Raw genomic sequence first — 17,791 nt, forward strand, 5'->3', positions numbered from 1 at the left:
GTCGTTCAGCGCATCTGGAAGGGAGGCATCTTTGTCACAGGCAACTGATGTTGTCCTGTAGTTGGTGATGGCCTGGATGCCCTGCCACATGTGCCGCGTGTCACCGCTGTCCTGGAAGTGACTGTGGATTCTCTGGGCGTGGCGCGCTTTGCCTCTCTGATTGCCCGTGACAGTTTGGCCCTAGCTGTTCTTAGGGCTGCCTTATCGCCTGCTCTGAAGGCGGAGTCTCGGGACCTCAGCAGCGTGCGCACCTCCGCAGTCATCCACGGCTTCTGGTTGGAGCGTGTGGTGATGGTCTTGAGAAAGTGACATCATCAATGCACTTGCTGATGTAGCTGGTCACTGATGCTGTGTATTCCTCCAAGTTGGTAGAATCGCCATATGTTGCAGTCTCCCTGAACATGTGCCAGTCAGTACACTCAAAACAGTCCTGAAGAGCAGAGATGGCTCCTGCTGGCCAGGTTTTCACCTGCTTCTGAAGCGGTTTTGTGCGTCTGACGAGCGGTCTGTATGCTGGAATTAACATAACAGAGATGTGGTCTGAGTAGCCGAGGTGGGGGCGGGGCTCCGCCGGCACGCGCCTGGGATGTTTGTGTAAACAAGATCAAGCTGCTTCGCCCTCTCGTTGCAAAGTCCACATACTGATGGAATTTAGGGAGCACTGTCTTGAGATTTGCATGGTTGAAATCTCCGGCGACAATAAACAGTCCGTCGGGGTGAGCGTTCTGCAGTTCGCTCATAGCCCCATACAGTTCACAGAGCGCTTCCTTAGCGTTAGCGCTGGGGAATGTAAACTCGGTTATGCAAACAGTGGTGAATTCCGTGGTAGATAAAAAGGTCTGCATCTAACAGTCACAAGCTCCAACAGCGATGAACAGTAACTAGAGACTAGCATAGAGTTCTTGCACCATTCCGTGTTTATGTAAACACACAAGCCACCACCGCGAGTCTTACCGCAGAGAGCTGTATTTCTGTCGGCACGAAACGAGGCGAGCCCGTCTAGCTGAATAGCGGCATCCGAACTCTGTCGCTGAGCCACGTCTCCGTGAAAACAAAGACGCAGCAGTCTCTAAACTCACGCTGCGTAGCCTGCTGGAGTCGGATATAGTCCAGTTTATTGTCCAGGGAGCAAACATTTGAGAGCAGGATAGACGGGAGAGCCGGCCGGCTAGGGTTTGTTTTAGCCTAGCATGGACCCCGCCCTCTTTCCGCGCTTCGCTTTCGCGACACCGCTACGACGTCCTCTCCCCGCCACCGGCATCAGGCGACGCCGAGGGCTGGAGGCCTGGTCTCCGCAGCAAGCCGAGTACGCGTAGCGCCTCCTGCAGGTCATCATGCAGCTTGGTTTTTGCATGAGTCTTATATTTGTGTAGTGTCTGGCGATGGTAGACACGAACACTGGTTGCTCCGATGTCCATGTGTTGCAAAAGTCGGGCTTTTTTAACAAAAATAGCACCATTGTGGATCCGGAGTGGCCGCTGCGTGCTACCGCGCCGCCATCTTGGATCAATGATGCACTGGAGCAACGCAAGGACCTATAGAATCAATTCCATGCCACATATATTTGCAAAAATATAAAGTATTGAGCAAACAAAAAAAAAAAAATTTAAAACAAAAATTAAGTATCACAAACGTAAAATAAAGTATCGAGAGAAAAAAAGAAAGTTTTGCAAACAAAAATAAAGAATTGCAAAATATAAATAAAATATAGCAAAAACCAAGATGTAATTAATTGCAAAAATCAATGACTGTTGTAAAATAATCTAAAGATCTTTTATCCTTTTTTATCTCTGCAACAGATTTTTAGGCAGCAATGATTTTGCCACACATCTTTTTCTTTGCAATACCTACTAATTATTTTGCAATGCTCCTTTTAATCTGCATTTCCATCACGCGTGAGCTCGTGATACCGTTTTGCCTTTGCGCTTCACTTTTCTCTGCGTTTCACTTTATGGCACTGTTTTGACGTAGGGGTGGAGTCAGGGGATTGGGGCGTGTACAACTGGCTCAGTGATGCCTCTCTGGAAGTACGTCATTAGCTTGAGACACGGATCAAACATCATGGCTGAGCACAGGCATGCAGGTGGATCTCAGGTATATAAAGTTGATTGTTTAAGGAAACTCATTTTAAAATATTCAATGGGGTATACCCGTCAAGTGAATTTTTAAGACAACGGTTTAATTTTGAAGAAAATGCCTGTACTTTTTGTCAAATTGACAGAGACGTTCTGATCATCTTTTTTTCTCGTTTTTCTTCAAATACTTTTTGGGAAAATATGTCTTATTGGTTGGAATCAAAGATTCACTCACTGCCCACTTTTGCTAGGAAACATGTTATGTTTGGAGTGCTGTTGGACGAGAAAAGAAATGAATTTCTTATTAATGTAATGTTGATACTGGGCACATTTTTCATTCAGAAGTCCAAATGTATGAAGACGAAACCTTATTTTTCCCTTATTTAAAAGAGAATTGATTTCCAGCGTTGGAATGTATGTAAAGTAAAACGGCCCAGAAATTGGCTGGAATAATAAGAGACCTTGAGCTCTTAAAAGAGGAATAAAGAGACCCCTCTGTATTTGTATTTTTTATTTTATACATTTAATTTATTTATTTTATTTTAACTGATATGTGCCTTGCTTAATACTCATTTATAATACCTGTACTTACCAATGCCATTGTAGATGTACATTCTGTTTTTTGTTCTGTTCTTGGTGTTCAATAAAAAAAAAATAATTGTTTCCTTTTATTTAATTAGCATTAAATGTGCTTTAACAGCGTTTGCTTCAGATAAAGAAGTTAGAGATCAGTTAAAGCGGTGGATTTATTAGCCATACTCGCTAACATAGCCAGCATCTGCAGTTTATTCTCTCTCAATTAATTGACTGGACTATTGATTGATTCTTATGTTTACTTTATAGATTATAATTGTCTATACCATAGTATGTTGTCTTCTAAAAAAATGTAAACTCCATATTTAAAAATATATAAATAGATGTTACATTATCACTGTTAAAGGAGACAATAAATAGATTACAAATAAAAAGTTAAACGATCGTAACAAATAAGCATCCCAGGAAACGATCTACAAACAATAAAAGAACATCACTTATAATGTTAATTGTGCAAAAGCAAAACAAATTTAACAGATTGATTCTTAAGGGTAGGTGCTGATAACCTGGTTATATCCTGCTGATTATACTCGAGGCAGAGAAACAGCAGGAGAAAGCTGTTGTTGCTGCTGCTGACCCTGAGCTGCCTAAATATGACCAAAGCTTTCAGTCAGAACACTAAGATTCGTCACGACATCAGGATATTCTCTCTGCTAAATGTGACATGGCAAATCATTACATGAGATGACCTAGATACACGTACATTTACTGTGAGCATTGTAAGAACTTAAGTAGCTTGTGAACAGGTTCGTTGAGCAATGGAGGAGTCAGGAGACAGCGAAGCAGGTTTGAAATCAGCACTTTAATTTCTTTCACGAACATATAACGGTCACCGCCGTAGAAATGTAAACAAACAAAACAATATCACACTCAGTCTGTGGAGCTTTCTGGATCCACTCTCCCTCTCGACATTTGGCGTCCCTTTAAATGTCTTTCTCCGTATCACTACAACAAGACACAGGTGTTAGAGATAATTACAAACCAAGTGACAAGCCTAACCGCTCTCTCTCTCTCCCGCAGACCGACACACGACCATTGGGCGCGCCCCCCATGCCACATAGCTGTATAACGCAGGGTTAAGAATATAGGGGATGTGAACATTTTATATTTCAAAACTGTATTTTTATAGACAGAACACATGCACGTTTGTTACGATCGTTTAACTTTTTATTTGTAATCTATTTATTGTCTCCTTTAACAGTGATAATGTTACATCTAAATATGGAGTTTACATTTTTTTAGAAGACAACATACTATGGTATAGACAATGGGCTATATGCATGGAACATTAATGACAACTTCCGGAATAATATAAGCCAGCTCAAAAACTTCCGGTGAAACGTCACTTGCTGTAGCGGCATATTAAATTTTATGATAGACAGTGTAAATATAGCCTGTAAGGCGATATCAATCTTTTTTTTTTTTGCACACAGTTATTCACTTGTTTAAATCGATTACAAAAATAAGTGAACGAAATGAAAAAGACGTTTAAATTTCAGCATTTTGAGTGGACTTCAGCTGGGCACTGTTGCGTCCCTCATTGTTCATCCTCAGCTAAATTCAATTCGGCTATTAGTTTTCAAACTTACCCCTCCGGCGACCAACAACGGCCCGCCATGGTGCTATAACCGTTGTTTCTCCCCTCTTTGCTGGCTCAGTAAGTGACAAGCAGATCTTTGAAGAGTCAGGAATACTTACATCACTAAAATATCATTAAAATATGTGTATTGAAAATAATATGATATATTTTTAAAATAATTGTTTAAGAAATAAAATAATACAAATGCAAACGTGGCAACAACAAAAAATCCCTTGGTGTCCCCTTCAAAAATTGCTCTTGAGAATCGTTATGTTTATTGTCCCCCCAACATTTTGATGAAATTTTCGCCCCTGGGCTTTCTTAAGGATGACTGTGTGCCCTGTAAAGTGTACAGGCCTGCATTTCTTTCTGGGAGATTTCAGATGCCTGCACGCGAGGTCAGGGAGACCCAGACTATTGCATATCTGAGAGTGCATGATGAGCGCCTTATTCGCCGTTTAAAGGAACACAAATTCTTTGACATGGTTATCCCCTAAATATGTTTGGTAACATTAACCATCTCTATGTAGTTGCATGCCTTCTGTTAAATTACCAGAGCTTTTTGCTTTAAATTGCTGGGTCTAAATGTATGCATCAAGACCAGTGCTGCAGTTCTGTTTAGTATTGATACTATTTTACTGTTGTTAGCTACTGCTTTTGTTCAATGATAAAGAATGGATTTACATCTCTACATCATCATACAGGGATCTGTATTTTCCCCTCATTTTCAGTTTCATGCTTTCAGTGAATAAACCTACATTTGTTTGTAACTGCCTTTTTTAAAGGGCTCCCCAAAGCATTGTGTGTTTTATTGTGGCCATTACAAACAGCATTTAAACAATACTATTTTAGGTACTAATGAGATATAACCTCAAACACTCACATAAATAACATTTATAGGAAAATATGTAATTTAATAAATTAATGATGACATGTTCAACTACATAACATAATTTGTATACATTGTATACTAGAATTCTGTTCTATTAGAATATATTTGTGGCAGATGACAATAGTGAGCACATGAAAACTGCTAAGAAATGTAATGAAAACCAAACTATTTGAACTTTGTAAAAAAACTGATTGAAAGTTAACCATGGAAACTGACAAGCCAAAAGCATAGGTAGGTAAAAGTAATCAACCTTTTGTTTGATTGTTTTTATGACTCTCCCATCTCTGAATATTCTTTGAATAAACCATTTAATAAATGCTATTCCCATTGTTGTTGTGGGTGGAGCAGTTTCCCTTGGCATTCCTCGGTAAATCTCATTCACACGCAGAACTGACATGTCTGGAAGGTCACAGGTCCGGTCACAGGCCCCGTTGTACAAGTTACTCTTGAAAATATACACAACTGAACAGTTAGACAAGCATGTATGTACTGTTTGTTATTATCATAAATTAATGCTTGTCATGTCAAATTCTACTTCAGTGTTGTGTAGCTCTATGCTACAGAGATGTTGTGTGTGTGTGTGTGTGTGTGTCTCTCTCTGTATGGACATTCAGTTCAACTAGATTAAAAAGTTTGAGTACAAACTTTAAGTTGGCTTGTGAAAGTTTGGACCAGAAAGTTTGAAGTTTAAAGTAGTTTGAAGTTTAAATTACTTTAAATTAGTTTATAGTTTAAAGTAGTTTATAGTTTAAAGTAGTTTGAAGTTTAAAGTAGTTTAAATGAGTTTAAAGTAGTTTATAGTTTAAAGTAGTTTATAGTTTAAAGTAGTTTGAAATTTAAAGTAGTTTGAAGTTTAAAGTAGTTTGTAGTTTAAAGTTTAACTTAGTTGCTAGATAGATAGATAGATAGATAGATAGATAGATAGATAGATAGATAGATAGAGAGAGAGAGAGATAGATCGATCGATAGATAGATAGATAGACATTGACCCTCAAATAGATAGATAGACAACAGACAGACAGAGAGACAGATAGATAGATAGATAGATATTGACCCTCCGATAGATAGATAGATAGATTGATTGATCCTTGCTACCCTGAGTCCCATGAACAAAGCCAGAAGTCTTTATGTTGTTCTGTTGCAGAGATATGTGATTTGTTACTCGGTTGCTAGGGTAACCCCATCTGGTTGTTAGGCAGATACCATAGTGATACTTATCAAGTCTTCTTGCCATCCTGATTGAAATAAACCAACCCAGAAGTCTCTACGATTTTCTGTTGCAGAGATATGTGATTTGTTACTCGGTTGCTAGGGTAACCCCATCTGGTTGTTAGGCAGATACCATAGTGATACTTATCAAGTCTTCTTGCCATCCTGATTGAAATAAATCAACCTAGAAGTCTCTACGACTTTCTGTTGCAGAGATATGTGAATTGTTACTCGGTTGCTAGGGTAACCCCATCTGGTTGCTAGGCAGTTACCATAGTGATACTTATCAAGTCTCCTTGCCATCCTGATTGAAATAAATCAACCCAGAAGTCTCTCTGATTTTCTGGTGCAGAGATATGTGATTTGTTACTCGGTTGCTAAGGTAACCCCATGTGGTTGCTAGGCAGTTACCATAGTGATACTTATCAAGTCTCCTTGCCATCCTGATTGAAATAAATCAACCCAGAAGTCTCTCTGATTTTCTGGTGCAGAGATATGTGATTTGTTATTCGGTTGCTAGGGTAACCCCATGTGGTTGCTAGGCAGTTACCATAGTGATATTTATCAAGTCTCCTTGCCATCCTGATTGAAATAAATGAACCCAGAAGTCTCTCTGATTTTCTGGTGCAGAGATATAGTTATTGCTAAATGGTTGCTAGGGTACTCTGTTTAGTTGCTAGGGAGTGGCTTGACCATTGCCAATCATGAAACTCCAAAGGCTGCTTGTCAGTATGAATGATATAAACCAACTCCCATGCCTCTGTGACATTCAGAATGGAAGATATCCCTCTATGGATTTTGGTTGTTAAGGTGCTCGACAATGGTTGCTAGGGAGGGGCTAGGAAGTGTTGAGGTGATTCATGATTGGCTGTTTGCTGCCCCGAGTCAAACGAGACCACCCTTGTGTTTCTATGACACTTCTATCCGGAGATATCCCTTTGATATCTTTCATTAGAAGTCTATGGGAGTTGTTGCTAAGGTGCTTTAAATTGTTGCTAGGGCATGGCTTGATAGCTTCACAATGATCCCGAGAGACTGATTGGTCGTCTGAGTAAAATGAGCCCGCCTCCTTGTCTCTATGACACTGTGATCCAGAGCTATGTTCAATACAAAATCCAGGGCTGACAGGCCCTTTTTGTCTGTGTGTGTTCCCAAATTAATGACTCTAATGAGCCGGTTCTTTTGACTCTACAGTGTGAAACATACAGTGTGACCAGTGTAGTCTGATTCCCAAATTAATGACTCTAATGATCCAGTTCTTTTGACTCTACAATGTGAAACATACAGTGTGACCAGTGTAGTCTGATTCCCAAATTAATGACTCTAATGAGCCAGTTCTTTTGACTCTACCATGTGAAACATACAGTGTGACCAGTGTAGTCTGATTCCCAAATTAATGACTCTAATGAGCCAGTTCTTTTGACTCTACAATGTGAAACATACAGTGTGACCAGTGTAGTCTGATTCCCAAATGAATGACTCTAATGAGCCAGTTCTTTTGAATCTACAATGTGAAACATACAGTGTGACCAGTTTAGTCTGATTCCCAAATGAATGACTCTAATGAGCCAGTTCTTTTGAATCTACAATGTGAAACATACAGTGTGACCAGTTTAGTCTGATTCCCAAATGAATGACTCTAATGAGCCAGTTCTTTTGAATCTACAATGTGAAACATACAGTGTGACCAGTTTAGTCTGATTCCCAAATGAATGACTCTAATGAGCCAGTTCTTTTGAATCTACAATGTGAAACATACAGTGTGACCAGTGTAGTCTGATTCCCAAATGAATGACTCTAATGAGCCAGTTCTTTTGAATCTACAGTGTGAAACATACAGTGTGACCAGTGTAGTCTGATTCCCAAATGAATGACTCTAATGAGCCAGTTCTACAGTGTAGTGTTAAAAAGTTTAACTTAGTTGCTAGATAGATAGATAGATAGATAGATAGATAGATAGATAGATAGATAGATAGATATTTACCCTTAGATATATAGAGAGATAGATATAGATAGATAGAGAGAGAGAGATAGATATTTACCCTCAGCTAGATAGATAGATAGATAGATAGATAGATAGATAGATAGATAGATAGATAGATAGATAGATAGATACTGACCCTCAGATAGATGCTAGCACGTTTTTAGCATGTTTTAGCGTGTGGCTAGGAAGATTTTAGGTCATTACTTTTTGGCTGCTTGATAAAAGAAATCCTCTGAGGGAGAGAGAGAGGAGAGATGCAGGGCTGACAGGCCCTTTTTGTCTGTGTGTGTGAAAATGTCAGTTGGAATTTGAATTTCTGAACATTCCGCAATGTTAAGTCAATGGGAGTTTTTTCCGAGTTTGATCATCATTTTTAGGAAAACCGTAAGTCCGATCAGTTAGAAAAGATATAGCAACTCGAGTCAGAACAGTTTGAGTGTCTGAGCCGAGTTTGGAGTATGTGGAGTTAAAGCTCTAGGAGGAGTTATATATAGAAATTTCACCGCTAAGAAGAATAAGCGGAACTAGAAAAAGTTCGTCGAGACAAACTTTAAGTTGGCTTGTGAAAGTTTGGACCAGAAAGTTTGAAGAAGTTTAAAGTAGTTTGAATTTTAAATTAGTTTAAAGTAGTTTAAAGTAGTTTATAGTTTAAAGTAGTTTGAAGTTTAAAGTAGTTTGAAGTTTAAATGAGTTTAAAGTTTAAATTAGTTTAAAGTAGTTTGTAGTTTAAATTAGTTTAAAGTTTAAAGTAGTTTGTAGTTTAAAGTCGTTTAAAGTTTAACTTAGTTGCTAGATAGATAGATAGATAGATAGATAGATAGATAGATAGATAGATAGACACAGATAGATAGATAGATAGATAGATATTTACCCTCAGATAGATAGATAGATAGAGAGAGAGAGATAGATATTTACCCTCAGATAGATAGATAGATAGATATTGACCCTCAAATAGATAGATAGATAGATATTGACCCTCAGTTAGCATGATGCTAACACGTTTTTAGCATGTTTTAGCACTTCGCTAGGCAATGCTAGCATGTGTTAAGCATGATGCTAGCACGCTTTATCATGTTTTAGCAATTCGCTAGATGATGCTAGCATGTGTTAGCATGATGCTAACACGCTTTTAGCATATTTTAAGCACTTCGTTAGGCGATGCTAACATGTGTTAGCATGATGGTATCACGCTTTTAGAATTTTTTAGCACTTCGCTAGAGCGATGCTAGCATGTGTTACCATGATGCTAACACGTTTTCAGCATGTTTTCACACTTCGCTAGGCGATGTTAGCATGTGTTAGCATGATGCTAAGACGCTTTTAGCATGTTTTAACGACTTCGCTAGGCGATGCTAGCATGTGTTAGCATGATGCTTAGCACGTTTTTAGCATTTTTAGCACTTCGCTAGGCGATGCTAGCATGTGTTAAGCATGATGCTAAGACGCTTTTAGCATGTTTTAACGACTTCGCTAGGCGATGCTAAGCATGTGTTAAGCATGATGCTAAGCACGCTTTTAGCACGCTTTTAGCATTTTTAGCACTCGCTAGGCGATGCTAGACGTTTTTAGCATGTTTTAGCCCTTCGCTAGGCGATGCTAGCTTGTGTTAGCATGATGCTAGCACGTTTTTAGCATGTTTTAGCACTTCGCTAGGCGATTTTATCATGATGCTAGCACATTTTTAGCTTGTTTTAACACTTCGCTAGTCAATGCTAGCATGTGTTAGCATGATGCTAGCATGTTTTAGCGTGTGGCTATGAAGATTTTAGGTCATTACTTTTTGGCTGCTTGATAAAATAAATCCTCTGAGGGAGAGAGAGAGGGAGAGATGCAGGGCTGACAGGCCCTTTTTGTCTGTGTGTGTGAAAATGTCAGTTGAGATTTAAATTTCTGAACATTCCGCAATGTTAAGTCAATGGGAGTTTTTTCCGAGTTTGATCGTCATTTTTAGGAAAACCGTAAGTCCGATCAGTTAGAAAAGATATAGCAACTCGAATCAGAACAGTTTGAGTGTCTGTGCCGAGTTTGGAGTATGTGGAGTTAAAGCTCTAGGAGGAGATAGATATAGAAATTTCACCACTAAGAAGAATCGGAATAATAATAAGTTTAAGTAGGATTTCAGTAAGTTGGCTCTCACAAGCCAACTTAATAATAATAAGTTTAAGTAGGATTTCAGTAAGTTGGCTTTCACAAGCCAACTTAATTAGAGGTTCATCTTAAGTCTAATCAAGACTAGTCTAAAAATACAAAGTACAATTTTACATATCCAGTACATATTTTAATTCATGTAGCAGACATACTGCCCGTTACTACAGATTACCTGATCACTTCAGCCAATCTTCTCTCTTTGGCCTAGCTGACAACACCACCATCTCATTTGTTGGACCAGGCTTAAAGCCCGGTCAAGAAATTTGTACAAGAACTTATTTACTTTGTGTAAAAAATGTTTAGCTCATATGGTCATATTTTCAGAAGGAAGGATGCTGCATGGAGCCTTGAAAGTTGATGCGATTTATGTGACATAACCAGGAAGAAGTGAGACAGATAATGTTGAAAACATCACCTGGGTTCTAGGTTTGTGCCACTGTAGCTCAGACCCTGTGCAGCTGTGAGTAGGGGGACAGCCGTTACTCCCTGCTGGCTGTAATGTGAGGTCTGGTAGAGCAAATCTGCAACATGATTGCATAGTGCAAGCCCTGACAGGTCAACAGCTCAATGGGTTTAGAGTCTTTGAGAACAACCTGTAAAAAAAATAAAAATAAATAATTATCAATTGATACTGTATCTCATGTGTTTTGAGATTCAGGTAAATAATTGTATTGAGAGTGGCTGAGATTACTGAAATACATATTTAATAACAGAACTACATGGACTCACAGTGTAGCTAATTATGCGTTTTAAACATGCTCATGGTGTACAATGTCAAATGCTGGTAACCTACCTGCCTCTACTCTCTGGGAATTTCTACCTGTGTCCACGATGTCTACTACACAATAAACAGAGTGTACTATGTACTGTTGAGTAAAATACTTTTTGAAACACAGTGTAGGCCCTAGTTGGTGCACGGTTCTGTTGGTGCAACAGTAGGCTGTAGGTCCAAATAGCATTACAGTCACTATCTATTTTTCAGCCTATTTTATACTGGCACATGGAATTCCCAGAAAGCAGAACGTATTAACATTATTGAACCTGCTCTCATTCCCCTACACTCAAGTTGTGTGGTCTCTCTTTTTTCCTCATCGACCTGAAGCAGCTTGCCCTCACAGACACCTCTCCTGCCTTATTCTTGTCAGAAACTGAGGCAACGAATTAAGCAAGGACCACATAGCAAGACAAAATGTTATGCTAGTGCCAAGCCAGGTTATGTCAAGGAGAGTAGCGGGAGACAGATCTATATATCTAAATGCTGCCAACTTAGCGGTTATATTCTGTTTACCAATGCTAACATTAAACTATCGTTGGTCTTTCAACTTAACAGTAGCTAACTTACGTTCGATAACGTTAGCTAAGTTAGCTGTCTATAGCTAGCTTAAAGAACGAAATAATTATAGTGTACTTTTGCTAACTTACCTTCGTAGTCATGGATATAGCTGGATATAATACATCCCTTTTCACGTTTGCTTGATGAAGTCTTTGAATTTGAATGAATCAGGCGGTGTAAATCATCATTTGTGTTGACTCGAGGTAGATCCTGCAGGCAGCGCGTATAGAACATCTTCAGGAATGACAGTTGAACGGAAATGCCTGAGCTGGCTTATCTAAACCAGGAAGTAACCGTGCATATAGCCCATTATAATCTATAAAATAAACATAAGAATCAATCAATAGTCCAATCAATTGAGAGAGAATAAACTGCAGCTGCTGGCTATGTTAGCGAGTATGGCTAATAAATCCACCGCTTTAACTGATCTCTAACTTCTTTATCTGAAGCAAACGCTGTTAAAACACATTTAATGCTAATTAAATAAAAGGAAACAATCAACTTTATATACCTGAGATCCACCTGCATGCGTTTGCTCAGCCATGATGTTTGATCCGTGTCTCAAGCTAATGATGTAACTTCCAAAGAGGCATCACTGAGCCCGTTGTACACGCCCCAATCCCCTGACTCCACCCCCACGTCAAAACAGTGCCATAAAGTGAAACGCAGAGAAAAGTGAAGCGCAAAGGCAAAACGGTATCACGAGCTCACACGTGATGGAAATGCAGATTAAAAGGAGCATTGCAAAATAATTAGTAGGCATTGCAAAGAAAAAGATGTGTGGCAAAATCATTGCTGCCTAAAAATCTGTTGCAGAGATAAAAAAGGATAAAAGATCTTTAGATTATTTTACAACAGTCATTGATTTTTGCAATTAATTACATCTTGGTTTTTGCTATATTTTATTTATATTTTGCAATTCTTTATTTTTGTTTGCAAAACTTTCTTTTTTTCTCTCGATACTTTATTTTACGTTTGTGATACTTAATTTTTGTTTTAAAATTATTATTTTTTTTGTTTGCTCAATACTTTTTTTGTTTTGCAAAACTTTATTTTATTTTGCAATACTTTATATTTTTGCAAATATATGTGGCATGGAATTGATCCCATAAAGGACCGCCTCCCTCATTTCCATGTTGCACACAGATAAGTAAAAATAAATACTTGTATAAATAAATAAATAAATTTATATGGGAATATATAAATATTTAAATAAATATATGTGGGAATAAATAAATATAAAAAATATGTTAACACATAAATAAAAAAATATGCAAAATAAATGAATAAATAATTAAAAGTAAAAAAGAATAGAAATAAAGTTAAAAATACATATAGAAAATAATAAAGGAATAAAGTCATACAATAATACATTCAGGAATAAATGTAATTAAAAACGAATTATATTTGTTTTATCAAGACGTTTATTTTTTATTATTACATTTATTTATTTATTATTTTTGCACGTTTGGGCCTCCATACATATGTACATAACCCATTCTGTTATATGTCTTATTATTTGTATGTCTAGTTATAATTGTATCTTTTTTATATTCTGCGTCTCACTGTATATTCTGTGTGCACTCTTATCCTTCTGATTCTCATTCTATGCATATGATATTGTCGCCATCATGAGGCAACTTGATAGAAACATTTATTTTAAAAAGAGGTTGATATATTCTACATTTTGTGCTTAAATTGGTTGATTAAATTAAAAGCATGTTCTACAGGTAGGTTACTAATCTATGCAACACTTTGAACAATAACGCCCGTTTCACACATACTCCGTGTGCAGTGCGTATGCGGTTTCCGCACCGAGTCTATTTTTGCTGCGCTGCACCGCACTGAATTAAAGTGGCAGCGCATTGTTCACATTAAAATAGACATAGATTGACAAGAAACTGTAATAATTTCATCATAGGCTTACGCATAATTTCAGTTAATGTGTTCTACAGTTACTAAATTACAGGGTCAAGAAAAACAAAAAAGTATGATTATAGTCCCAAAAGTTGCTAAATGCCATCATATATGATTTTTTTACCCTAAAAAAAGACAGTGAACCCAAATGCGTCTCATTCTTCTCCTTCTTAGCAACAGATATAGCGCGATAGCTTTTCTTCTGTCAACAACTCGAACTACATGTAAAACCAAGAATCACAATGATTATTGTTGATGATGATAATTTTCATACTGTTTCAATGTCAAAGTTAACGTTTGGATTTAAAATCAAAATTACTTACACATTTTTGATTTTGTGGCACACATAAACTGCGGATCAAGTAGCGCACTGCAAACGCAGACTGCGGTCAAGCCAGCCGCCACTTCGAAATGAGCGGTCAAACTAGCCGCACCTATATTTCGTGGTGCGCGTATACACTTGTTATTGCGGTATGACCGTCAGAACTAAAACAAGTTAATTCCTGCTAAGGCAATTTCACATGCATTAATTTATTCTGTCTGTCTGTCTGTCTGTCAGAAAGAAAGGAAGACAGAACGAAAGAAAGAAAGATTTTAGCACACCTCACAACCTGTCACTGCATGATATATTGAAGTCCAAAATAAGAACCCCCCCAAAAAAAAACTCATATATTACCTTTTTTGTCCATACATTCAGAAAATCATAAAAATAAAACTCCTAGTTTCCACAGACCAATTTCACCTCAGATGGGGAGGACACCTTCTCAAGGTGTGAACTACAATGTTTCAGGACATTCTGATGTTATCTTCCAAAATAAGAGCCCCCCCAAACTCGAATATTAGATGTTTTGTTTACACATTCAGAAAATCATAAAAATAAAAGTCCTAGTTTCCACAGACCAATTTCACCTCAAGTGGGGAGGACACCTTCTCAAAGTGTGAACTACAATGTTTCTGGACATTCTGATGTTGAATTCCAAAATAAGAGCCCCCCAAAACTTACATATTAGATGTTTTGTGTACACATTCAGAAAAACATAAAAATAAAAGTCCTAGCTTCCACAGACCAATTTTACCTCAGGTGGGGAGGACACCTTCTCAAGGTGTGAACTACAATGTTTCAGGACATTCTGATGTTGTATTCCAAAATAAGAGCCCCCCCAAAACTCATATATTACCTTTTTTGTTCATACATTCAGAAAATCATAAAAATAAAAGTCCTAGTTTCCACAGACCAATTTCACCTCAGGTGGGGAGGACACCTTCTCAAGGTGTGAACTACAATGTTTCAGGACATTCTGATGTTGAATTCCAAAATAAGAGCCCCCCAATCTCATATATTACCTTTTTTTGTCCATACATTCAGAAAATCATAAAAATAAAAGTCCTAGTTTCCACAGACCAATTTCACCTCAGATGGGGAGGACACCTTCTCAAGGTGTGAACTACAATGTTTCAGGACATTCTGATGTTGTATTCCAAAATAAGAGTCCCCCCAAAACTCATATATTACCTTTTTTGTCCATACATTCAGAAAATCATAAAAATAAAAGTCCTAGTTTCCACAGACCAATTTCACCTCAGATGGGGAGGACGCCTTCTCAAGGTGTGAACTACAATGTTTCAGGACATTCTGATGTTGAATTCCAAAATAAGAGCCCCCCAAAACTTACATATTAGATGTTTTGTGTACACATTCAGAAAAACATAAAAATAAAAGTCCTAGCTTCCACAGACCAATTTTACCTCAGGTGGGGGGGACACCTTCTCAAGGTGTGAACTACAATGTTTCAGGACATTCTGATGTTGTCTTCCAAAATAAGAGCCCCCCCAAAACTCATATATTACCTTTTTGTCCATACATTCAGAAAATCATAAAAATAAAAGTCCTAGTTTCCACAGACCAATTTCACCTCAGATGGGGAGGACGCCTTCTCAAGGTGTGAACTACAATGTTTCAGGACATTCTGATGTTGAATTCCAAAATAAGAGCCCCCCCAACTCGAATACTAGATGTTTTGTTTACACATTCAGAAAATCATAAAAATAAAAGTCCTAGTTTCCACAGACCAATTTCACCTCAGGTGGGGAGGACACCTTCTCAAGGTGTGAACTACAATGTTTCAGGGCATTCTGATGTTGAATTCCAAAATAAGAGCCCCCCAAACTCGAATATTAGATGTTTAGTTTACACATTCAGAAAATCATAAAAATAAAAGTCCTAGTTTCCACAGACCAATTTCACCTCAGGTGGGGAGGACACCTTCTCAAGGTGTGAACTACAATGTTTCAGGACATTCTGATGTTGAATTCCAAAATAAGAGCCCCCCAAAACTTACATATTAGATGTTTTGTGTACACATTCAGAAAAACATAAAAATAAAAGTCCTAGCTTCCACAGACCAATTTTACCTCAGGTGGGGAGGACACCTTCTCAAGGTGTGCACTACAATGTTTCAGGACATTCTGATGTTGTCTTCCAAAATAAGAGCCCCCCCAAAACTCATATATTACCTTTTTTGTCCATACATTCAGAAAATCATAAAAATAAAAGTCCTAGTTTCCACAGACCAATTTCACCTCAGATGGGGAGGACACCTTCTCAAGGTGTGAACTACAATGTTTCAGGACATTCTGATGTTGTATTCTAAAATAAGAGTCCCCCCAAAACTCATATATTACCTTTTTTGTCCATACATTCAGAAAATCATAAAAATAAAAGTCCTAGTTTCCACAGACCAATTTCACCTCAGATGGGGAGGACACCTTCTCAAGGTGTGAACTAAAATGTTTCAGGACATTCTGATGTTGAATTCCAAAATAAGAGCCCCCCCAAAACTCATATATTACCTTTTTTGTCCATACATTCAGAAAATCATAAAAATAAAAGTCCTAGCTTCCACAGACCAATTTCACCTCATATGGAGAGGACACCTTCTCAAGGTGTCAACTACAATGTTTCAGGACATTCTGATGTTGTCTTCCAAAATAAGAGCCCCCCAAACTCGAATATTAGATGTTCCCCTTCTGTCGCTCTCTCAACGTTGTGTCAGAGAAGCAACACTAGGGATCTCTCTTGAGCACCGATATCCACCTCTGATCTATGAAAAAAGGCAAATGAAAGTTGGCAGCCAGTATTTGCATGTCCCGCCCCCGGACATACGGGAATTTAAGCGGCACAAATACGGGAGTTCATTCAGAAAATTTCTTCGGAGCCGATGGTCGTGTCTGCAATTGCTGCATGTTACACACCGAGTTCCTGTCATTCCTCTACTGCATGCTGTTGGATTCTACGGCACACAACAGCGGCTTTCTGTCAGAGAGGCTGCGTTTGTGGATGGTTCATGTTCTCACTGCGAGAACATGACCATGACAACGTTGCGGTTGCGGCTTGCTTACAACCGTAAGCAAGCCACTCCAGCCGCCCCCCGCGTCGCTCCTTCTTCCTACGGGATTGAGGACGATGCGGCTGGCGATGGAGGCGATTCAGAGATGGTAGCGTGTGCAGCTCTGCCGGGTACGCCCCCTCGGACCACCCGCGCCACGGCACGCTCATTGACTCCCATCCCCGCTCGAGGCGGCGGCGACTCGCCTCACAGCCAGTCTGCCTACCCTCTTGCGATGGAAGCAGACGAGTTCGCCGCGGAATCGGAGGGCGTGGTATCTGATGCTGAGGACTCCTCTGGGCTGCCGCCTTCGGGCCTGCATGCCCAGGAAGAGGCCGACGCACAGATGTCCGATATGCTTTCCTGGGCAGCCAACAGCGTGGGCTTGGATTGGAACCCTCCATCCTCCCCACAGCCATCACGGCTGGACGACTGGTTCCTGGGTGCTGTGCGCCGCTCACAGCCTTGCACCCCCCCCGGTCACGGCGATTCCCCAGGTGGATAGGGCTGTTGCGCTCCATCTATGCCCCAGAAGCCCTACCACCTGGCGGGGCCGCCCTGTACTCCCTTCCCGGACCTGTAGAGCAACATCCTCGCTGACCGCAAAGGCCTACAGCGCCACCGGACGCTCCGCTTCCGCCCTGCATTCCATGGCTCTCCTGCAGGTCCACCAA

At 39.2% G+C, this 17,791-nt stretch overlaps 1 protein-coding gene and 1 long non-coding RNA gene across 4 annotated transcripts in view; one reads left to right on the forward strand and one right to left on the reverse strand.

Annotated features, from left to right (window-relative positions):
- The window catches only part of LOC127654909 (ribonuclease H2 subunit B-like), a 51,487-nt gene that overhangs the window by 15,805 nt on the left and 17,891 nt on the right, over positions 1 to 17,791 (forward strand). The gene's annotated exons all lie outside the window — the stretch shown is intronic.
- LOC127654911 (uncharacterized) lies at positions 3,730 to 12,721 on the reverse strand. The gene is made up of 4 exons (XR_007971975.1): positions 12,326 to 12,721; positions 11,904 to 12,130; positions 10,897 to 11,074; positions 3,730 to 5,585 (listed from the first exon to the last, which is right to left on the reverse strand). It is a non-coding gene; the product is annotated as an uncharacterized LOC127654911 (long non-coding RNA).

This window comes from Xyrauchen texanus, chromosome 14, assembly GCF_025860055.1.
Source record: "Xyrauchen texanus isolate HMW12.3.18 chromosome 14, RBS_HiC_50CHRs, whole genome shotgun sequence".
Classification (NCBI taxonomy): Eukaryota; Metazoa; Chordata; class Actinopteri; order Cypriniformes; family Catostomidae; genus Xyrauchen; species Xyrauchen texanus.